General features: G+C 41.3%; 1 long non-coding RNA gene across 1 annotated transcript in view; it reads right to left on the bottom strand.

Moving 5' to 3' along the window:
* Positions 1 to 4744: 4744 nt before the first annotated feature.
* Positions 4745 to 10092, bottom strand: part of LOC123522509 — an 8441-nt gene continuing 3093 nt past the window's right edge. Inside the window, exons 2-3 of the long non-coding RNA XR_006680765.1 lie at positions 5955 to 6035; positions 4745 to 5380 (exon numbers count right to left, since the gene is read on the bottom strand). This is a non-coding gene — a long non-coding RNA (uncharacterized LOC123522509). The remainder of the gene's footprint in view (positions 5381 to 5954; positions 6036 to 10092) is intronic.

Here is a 10092-nt window from a genome sequence, read left to right as displayed (position 1 = left end):
CCACATGTGATTATCGGCCAGGTTGGCACAATTAACTAACTCATGACCCCTTGACTATACAAATACCCTTTTATTGTGCATTTCCATCTTTCTCTCCTGCTTCTCCTTCCTTAATTTCTTGCAACTCGCTCTATTTAAAGTTGCAAGTCAAAATGTATACTAACTACATCGGAACTTAGTGAATTTATTGATGAGTCTGGCTGGTCTTTGCTGCAGCACAAATGTAACGAAAATCCAGGCAAGCTTTCTGAACAATTTTTAAAAGCAAATGCAGCAATGGAGCCAAAGAAGCGAGCCACCTGGGAAACGAGACCCATGTCAAACGTTCTACCTGTGAGGTCAGGAAGCTGTCGCAGACCCACAGAAAGAGGGATTTGGGTAAGCAGACAACACAACCAGACACCGTAAGGGCCTCAGAAAACACACAAATAGCCTTTTGTTCTCCCAGTAATTGAAAACACATTGTCAAGATGTTATTTGAAGTAAAATTTACAGTGCCATATATAATAAAATTAGTGTTGGTAGATATTGAGTTTCATATTTATCTTAACTATCATTAGTAAATTAGTCTACTCTTAATATAGTACTTTAAAAATAAATGGTTTCTTATGTATTGCTGGTGGGAACACAAAATGCTCTTGCCATTACGGAAAATGCTGTGGCAGTTCATTAAAAGAACTACCATATGACCCAACAACATCGCTCCTAGATATATATCCCTAAGGTTAGAAAGTAGAGGTATAAAAAGAGACATGCGTACCACCAATGTTTACTGCAGCACTATTCAGACTAGCCAAAAAGGTGGAAACAGTCTAAATGTCCATCAACAGATGGTACATGCGTAAAGGAATACTACTCAGCCAGTACGAGAAATGAGGTCTTAGGACTGTTAGGCAGAAACAGGAGTTGGTTGGGCCGGCAAGTGGAATAATACCCTGAAGACTGTGTGGGGAAAACCCCCAAATTAGGACCTTTCAAACCCGGACCAGGTGGCTGGCAGTTCCAGAGAACGTTACGTTGTTACTAACTTCCCACCTTGCAAAACAGCCAAACTGCAGTGGAAAACTCCCCAACTGCTTTTACCTCAGGCCAGTGCTATAAACCCTTCCCCTCCCTGAGGGAGGGTTGACTTCTCCAGCCCAGACTAGAGACCCATGAACCTCGCCCGGGAACTCAGAAATAAAGCTTTAAAATTATTTTCTGTCTTCGCCCTTTTCTTTCCCCTCCGTCGCCAATTTACTTTACAGGTACATGCTACAACGTGAATGGAGCTCGGAGATTGTTGTTGTAGCCGTTGTTAGGTGCCATCCAGTAGGCTGTGGCCCCAGCGGCCGTATGCACAACAGAAACACTGCAGGATCCTGGGCCATCCCGACAGGCATTTCTCTGCCCGAGGTCATTGATGCAGCCGCTCTGCCAATCCATCTCGTTGAGCCTTTCTCATTTCGCCACCCCTCCACTCTAGCAAGCATGAGCTCCTCCTCCAGGGCTTGGTCTCTCCTGGAAATATGTCCACAGTATGTAAAATGAAGTCTTGTCACCTTTACCTCTGGCCTTACTCTGGCCAATACAGATCAGTTGGTTTGTCCTTTCAGCAGTCCATGGTACCTTCAATATGCTTCCCCAGCTTCACCATTCAAATGCATCCATTCGTCTACAGCAGTGGTTCTCAACCTTCCTCATGCCACGACCCTTTCGTACCATTCCTCATGTCGTGGTGACCCCAACCATAAAATTATTTTCGTTGCTACTTCATCACTGTAATTTTGCTACTATTATGAATTGCCATGTAAATAGCTGATATGCAGGATGTATTTTCATTGTTACAAATTTAACATAATTAAAGCATAGTGATTAATCACAAACAATATGTAATTATATATTGTAAAATATTTATTTCTAATGACAAATAAATGAAATTTTGTCTTGAAGCATGGTGTAGCACAGGTAACAGTCTTCATGCCGGGTACTCATATGTGGGTGTATCCGCATGTGGGCGGACCCCCCTGGAGACAGATAGAGAGCAGTGTCTCATTTCCTAAGATCATCGGAAGCATGTGTTTTCCGGTGGTTTTAGGCGACCCCTGTGAAAGGGTCATTCGACCCCCAAAGGGGTCATGACTCACAGGTTGAGAACCACTGTTCTACAGTCTTCCATCTTCAATGTCCAACTTTCACATGCACACGATGCAATGGAGAATAAATACCATGGCTTAAGTCAGGAGCACTTCAGTCCTCTAAGTAACATCCTTGCTCTTCAATACTCTAAAGAGGTCCTGTGCAGCAGATTTACCTAATGCAATATGTCTTTTGATCTCTTGACTGCTGCTTCCATGATCCTTGGTTGTGGATCCAAGCAAGACAAAATCCTTGGTTGTTAGTATGCCTTCCTCTAATCCTGATACTGAACCGCTCTTCATATAATCCAGCTTCTCTGATGATTTGCTCAGCATACCGATTGAACAATGTGGGGAGAGGATACAATCTTGACACACACCTTTCCTACTTTTAAACCTTGCAGTATTCCCTTGCTCTATTCACACAACTGACTCTTGATCCATATACAAGTTCCGAATGAGCACAATGAAGTGTTCTGGAACTCACATTCTTCCCAAGGTTATTCATAGGTTATTGTGGTCCATACAGTGAAATGCATAACCACTATGCCAAAGCACACAGGTAGTCTCTATTCACTTGGACTAACAGAGAGAGGAGGAGGAATAGGAGGAGTGTATAAAATGTGGGGCACTTGCCTCCATGCAAGACTGTTACCTTTGCCAAGAGATCAGAAGAACTAAGAGGGTACCCAGCTGTCATTACTGAATGTTATGATCAAAGATAGAAGAATCTTAAAGAAGAACCCTAAAAAGGGGGAATGAAGAACAGATTTCAAATTCTCATGGACCCTAGACTTTCTGGAGCATGGGTGATGGATAAACCTCTTAAGCTATTTCTCTGAAATAAGTTATACATTTTAAACCAAAATATCCCAAAAGTCATCTTAAAACTGAATAATTGCTTCCTTTTATTACTAAAAAGATCTGCTCAGAGTAGGATACTTTTGTAAGATCTACATGGGATCAAATTGACAACAGCAACTCGAAAGATTAAACAGGAAATAAGATGGGTAGTGTTTGTGTCAACCTGGCTAGGCTATGATTCTCCATGGTTGTATACTCTTATTATATTTATTCAATCTGGATGCTGAGCAAATCATCAGAGAAGCTGGGTGTATTAGTCTAGGTACTTTAGAGAAACAAATCCACAGCAACTCATATATAAGAGAGTTTTATGTAAAGAAAGTGTGCATCACGAACACATCCCAACCCAATGCTGCCCAAGCCCACAAGTCCAACATTAACCCATTAACCCAACACCAGTCCACAAAGTCCTCCACCTCACAAAACAGAGGCAATGATGCCGACTGCAGGAGGAAAGCTGAGTCAGTGAACGAACAAGCATCTCAGCACTAGCAGGGGTCTCCACAAGGCTGCTCCAGCACCCAGGGCTGCATCGGGATAGGTCTATGCGGCTTCTCCTTGGGGATGTCTTGTAGGAAGTCAATCTTGCAAGCTGAAGCAGGGAGCTGCTAAGGCAGCTGCACCCTGGTGCGACCATCACAAAGCAAGAGACCCGAGAACTAGAAAGGCGAGGCTCACCACCCATTTATCCCTCTGCCTTTCAATTAGCCCCACATGTGATTATCGGCCAGGTTGGCACAATTAACTAACTCACTGGGTTATATGAAGAATTCAGCATCAGGATTGGAGGAAGGCTTATTAATAACCTGCAATATGCAGGTGACACAACCTCATTTGCGGAAAGTGAGGAGCTGAAGCACTAGCTGATGAAGATCAAGGATTGCAACCTTCAGTACGGATTACAACTCTGTGTAATGCAAACCAAAATCTTCACCACTGGACCAGTAAATGAAGAAAGGGTGGAAGTTGTCAAGGATTTTTTGTCTTGCTTGGATCTACAATCAATGCGCATGAAAGCAGCAGTCAAGTAATCAAAAGACGTATTGCATTAGAGAAACCTGTTGCACAAGACCTCACACTTTGAGGGCTAAGATGTGCTTGACTCAAGCCATGATATTTTCCATCATCTCATATGCATGTGAAAGTTGGACATTGAATAAGGAAGATGGTCTAAGAATTGTGATGCTGGAAAAGAATTTTGAAGACACCATGAACTGTTAAAAGGACAAACACAAATCTGTCTGGGAAGACATGTGGCCAGACGTGCTCCTTAGAAGCAAGGATTGTGAGACTCCTTTTCGTCAGTTTGGACACACTGTGAGCAAAGGCCAGTTCCTGGAGAAGAACATCATGCTTGGTTAAGTAGAGGGGCAGTCAAAATAGGGAGGCCCTCAAGAGGACGGATTGAACAGTGGTTGCAACAATGGGCTTAGCCATAGGAACAATTGTGAGGATGGCACAAGGATGGGGGTGGGGAGCATTTCATTATGCTGTGCATACGGTTGCTATGGGACAGAACCAACTGGACAGCACCTATCAGTGAACAACAATAGGAACCAGAACTGGACCACGAAATGTTTGTTACCAGTGAGACAAACGCAGAGACGGAGGGTAAACATTCAGAAAGTTTTGTAACAACTTGAAATAGCCATGTTATATAATAGTAAACTTACAAAGGTAAACTAATAATTAAAACAAAACAAATCGTTTTCTGTAAAAAAATATCTTATTTATAAGACAGTCAATGAAAGTGGGTACTCAAGTTCCACCCATAAGAAAAATGAACCCTGGTAGCTGCTGCCACCTTGTGGGATTATTGAAAAACTTCAACAGACTAAATTCTTAGCACGCTCTCATTGAAATATTCAGGCATTCCTTGATCCTTGCATTCAGCACTTATCTTATGCCAGACCGTGGCAAGGCTCCGGAAGCATTCAAGAAGCCAGGCACAACTTGTGTCATCAAGGTATGTGCAATGTGGCGGCCCAGACACATGGTGTTGTGAAATACTGTCGAGGAAAGAAGCACTCCTCTCGAGTACGGCTCCAGTAAGGGGACAAACAGCTGAAGACTGCCTCCAAGAGGCAGAATGCAAAGATTCGTGGACTGCCAGGTCTGTCCTGTCCTGTGTGGCTTTCTCTTAGGACAACAGTGTCCTGGGCAGGATTTTCCTTACCATTCCTGTTCGGTGGTTCCCTCTAAGGAAAGAGGGTAAAGAAGGAAGCAGGGTTAATGGCCCCTTGAACCTCAGAATACATAGAATATCCTTTCTATGTGACTTAGGCCCACTCTCCACCCATCTTCATCCTGCTGTGTCCCAGAAGGTTGATCAGTCTGGAGTGCCTCTTGGCTCTGTCTTGTATCCTGTTTCTCATTCAGTTCCGACAGTGGCCAGAGCACTGCAAGAGAGAAAGAGAAATTATGTATGCCCTGACTCCAGCCTGTGCAGCTCATCAGGGTCGGACTGCATTCCCAAGAAACCAGCTGTGGATCCTTGCCCTTTCAGACCAGAGGCAGTAAGTGCCCAGTTTTTGCTAGGATAGGGTGCCTCATTCGTCCTTGAAATGTTCCTGGACTTTTCTCAGACCTTGGTAAACACCTCTTTCCTCTTATCCTCACTTGATTTCCCTCAGTCTTTCCTTACTTCCTGGACTGATGGGAAGAAAGTGACAAAAGGTCACCGATTAAATACATAAATTCTCTGTTCACAAGTGGCTGACCCGTACAGAGAAATAAAGGTGTATGAATGAATGAACCTGCACTTTAGTGAATGTATGAGGAGTAAATGCAGATACTAGGTTCTGTTCATGGTTTCATACATCAGTCACTACATAAAGACTGTGCAAATGAATGATATTCACAGGAAATTTTGAATGGAGCATGAATGAAGAAGGGACTTGTGAAAACCTGATTTGAAATCATTGTAGTCAATCTGAAGAGCTTGCTTCACCACCTCTGTAGGCCTGTACTTACCAAAACACATGTAAAGAAAAGAGATGGATGCAATTCTCCCGGAAACAGGGCTGTTTCACAGAAACAGTCTGCAGAGAGGCACTGCAAGGTTAGGACAGAGTAAAAAAGATCCCAAAGAAAGAGTCTATTAGTCTGGGTAGATTAGAGAAACAAAATTCATAGACACTTGTATCTTATAAGAGAGTTTTATATAAAGGGTAAGTGTACATTAAGAAAGCATCCCAACCCAGTGCTGTCCAAGTCCATAAGTCCGACATTAGCCCATATGTCCGACAACAATCTACAAAGTCCTCTTCAGACTCACAAAACACATGCAATGATGCTGACTGCAGGAAGAAAGCAGAATCAGTGAGTGTGTACGCATCTCAGCACTGACAGGGGTCTCCACACGGCTGCTCCAGCACCCAGGGCTGCATCAGGGTAGGTCCATGAGGCTTCTCCTTGGGAATGTCTTGCAGGAAGTGAGCCTTGCCACCAGAAGCAGGGAACTGGCTAAGTCAGCTGCACCCTGGTCTGACCATCGCAAAGCAAGAGACCTGAGAACTAGAAAGGTGAGGCTCACTGAGCCATTTATCTCTTTGCCCTTCAATTAACCCCACATGTGTTCATCGGCCAGATTAGCACAATAAACCTTAACTATCACAAAGAGTAAGTTATTTTTAAGGAAAAAGGCAGAGGGAAAGGGTAGAGATTTCACTAAAGTTGTAGAAAACAAAGATGGAATATAGAGAATGGAATTAAGCTCTCTTGGGGAAATCAACAATGGTTTAGACACAAGGAACTCAGCAATCAAATACTGCCATGAAGAGCAATTTAGACATGGATAGGAGAAATATCCAAATGTATGCCGGGGTGAGGGTGATCAATTAAATATTTTTCTCAAGACTCCTCAGAAATCATCCACTAAGCTACTGGGTCATGTGGTGGAAACCACTTTCTAGTGGATTGTGGTGAACAGGACAAGGTCAGCGATCTAAGTCATTTGGTTGAATGAAATCCTGGGCAGGATTCCATACGGCTGTGTTCAAGCTAAAACATTCAGAAGATTAACTTAGAAGCACTTGCAAGTTGAAGAACATGAAATGGTATCCTAATTCTCCCTTCCCTGCGAGTTCAAATTTCCATTTAATAATAAAAAGAGATATAGGCCCTGTGATCATGGACTAGGGATATGAACAGCCTTGCTAATTGGAAAGTGGGTTGTTGCAGTTAGCTTAAAATGTAGCACCTCATCATTTGATCTCTTGTATGTTTCATTTAAAATTGTTCTAGTTTTTAATATTTTCTGCTTTCTTTTCCATTGTTTTTTATCTGTTTTACTTTGTTAATCTTGTTCGTTTTTGCTTGTTTGTTTTTTCGTGTGTTTTTTTTCCTGTATATGAAATCCAGGAGAGGTAAATGTTTAGAGACAGTAATTAATCATTAAGGGTTTCTTGAGCGTATGGCAGGAGAAGCTGGAGGTAAATGGGGAATCTAATAACAATGAGTATAAGAATGAAGAAAATGTTCTAAAGTGACTGTGGCTATGACGGTACAACTCTTCCTGATGTAATTGAATGTTGTATGAATTATATGCCAATAAAACTTTTGGGAAAATGTGATTTAATTTAAAGAGAGAAAGGACACATCAATATTTGCAGGACTAGCACAGGGTAGAAGCTCTCATTATGCAAAGAATAAGAAGTCTCAACAAGTAAAAGAATTACGCCTTTGCCCTGGAAATACAATTTTTAGAAAATTTCTTAGGAAAAATAATCACAATATAAGATGTAGGGGCATAGATGTTCGCTGCAGTACTGTTAATATATGTTTTTAAAATCAAACAACATATGCATAAATGTCCATTATCAGGAGATTATAAAGCAATGGCTAATGCTAATTTGTCAAGCATTAAATTAAGCATGTATTAACTCACTTAAGTCTCACCATAGTCTTAAGCAGGTACTGTTATTATATGCGTTTTAGATATGAGGAAACTGAGAGTTCAGTCTACTTTTGTAAAGCTAGAAATTGGTGTAACTAGCATTTGAGGTAAAGAAATCTCATCAGTACCTAGGCACATACAACCACAGCCCATTGTCTATATAATAAAACATTTTGTGTATTTATCCTTATTGATGAATAAAGATACATACAAAACATCAATCTGAAAGTACAGTTGTTACATATTGAATTGTGGCCATAAAAAATGTGCCCCATCTCTCCCCCCACCCCCACCCCGCAGGGAGACAAATAACAGAAATGTGGGTGAAGGTAGACAATGGACAGTATAAGACATGAAAAACAACAGTAATATATAATTGATGAAGGATTAACAAGGGTGGGAGAGTGGGGAAGGAGGAAGAAAAAAAAGAGGAGCTGATACCAAGGGCTCAACTAGAAAGAAAATGTTTTGGAACTGTTGATGGTAACATATGTACAAGTGTGTTTAATACAAATGAATGATGGATTGTTGTACGATTTGTAAGAGACCCCCAATAAAATGATTTTTAAAAACCACACGGAAAAAAATTCCAATAAAATATCAAACAAAGAAACAAACAACAACAAAAATGTGTTTTGTAAATCCTAACCATTATATGTGCTGATGAGTCATTTTACCAAAAAGAACTGGTCAGTATTCAACCATTTCAGGAAGCAGCATATTGTTAGTGTAAACCAGCCTCTAACAATATTGTGGGGTTTGCAGGTGCAATTATAAGGCTATCATATATAAAGATCATAGTAAAGTCATAGAAGATAGGAGAGGTAGGAGAGAAGATAAAATAAAGGAGTCAGACACATTTTATAGTAGCATGCTCACCTCCAGGACAGCCATATTCTCATCAGCCAGGTCCACACAGAGTAGGAAGAGGAGAGACCCCTCTATTTCTGATCAAGGCCTATATATCCTTAGGGACGTGCAAGCCCCCCTGATTACAAGTAACCACATATGCCACAGGAAGGGGCTGTACAATCGGCATACACATCACAGGAAGGGGATGAGCTCGAGGTGTACATGTAATAGGAAGAGGAGGGACTAGGAGTATACATGTGACAAGATGGGTGACCCTAGACTCAAGATGGCAGCCTAGCCTTGGTCATCCTTGAGTGGGCTCAACCTTGTCTCTGGCTCTCCTTCAGGAAAGCAATCCACTGTATTTATCAGAAGGGAGTGGGCCCTACTTAGGGTGGGACAGACTATAGTCTGATTGCTCTAGATGGCTGACAATCCTCAGGGAGATTAACCTTTAAGCAGCTTGTGTTGACCTCCAAGTGTACAATCACATTTACCATGTGACGCAAGCAGCATCCTAGGTTTGGCATATATTTCGGGGAGAAAACCTGGGAAAAAACCTTTTGCATCCACAGCATATAATCAAGAACCTATTGTATTGAAGAAGGAAGTTCAAGCTGCATTTACGGCATTAATGAAAAACAAAGCTTTAGGAATTGATGGAATGCCAATTGAGATATTTCAATAAACAGATGCAACACTGGAAATATTCACTTATTTATGCCAAGAAATTTGGAAGACAGTTACTTGGCCAATTGACTGGAAGAGATTCGTATTTGTGCCCACTCCAAAAAAATATGATGATCCAACAGAATGTGGAAATTACTGAATGATTTTAACATCACACACAAGTAAAATTTTACTGAAGAAAAATTTTAAATGGTTGAAGCAATACACGAGCTGGGAATTGCCAGAAATTCAAGTCAGATTCACAAGAGAACATACAAAAATGAACATTGTTGAAGTCACATGGATCTTGGCTGACAGCAAAGAAAAATATTTACCTGTGATTTATTAACTACAAAAAGAATGGGAATTCCAGAACACTGAACTGTGCTATGCAGAACCAGTACAGAGACTAAAAGATGGTCATTTGAACGGAACAATGTGGTATGGTTTAGAATCAGGAAAGGTGTATATGAAGTTCATATCCTCTCACCATAGTTATTCCATCTGTATGCCAAGCAAATAACTGGAGAAAATGGACCACAGGAAGAAGAATGCAGCATCTCGATTAGAGAAAGACTCAATCTGCATTTATTAACACCTTGCTTGCTAAAGCAAAGACTTGAAATACGTACTGATGAGAATCAGAATGGATGATGACACTGCAACAAAAATCCTCACAATTCGACCTAAGCC

The sequence above is a fragment of the Echinops telfairi genome, unplaced genomic scaffold (genome assembly GCF_000313985.2).
Source record: "Echinops telfairi isolate 266 unplaced genomic scaffold, ASM31398v2 ScPeMD7_7420;HRSCAF=8458, whole genome shotgun sequence".
Taxonomy (NCBI): domain Eukaryota; kingdom Metazoa; phylum Chordata; class Mammalia; order Afrosoricida; family Tenrecidae; genus Echinops; species Echinops telfairi.
The sequence above is the reverse complement of the archived record's forward strand: the minus strand, read 5'-3'. Positions and strand labels throughout refer to the sequence as shown.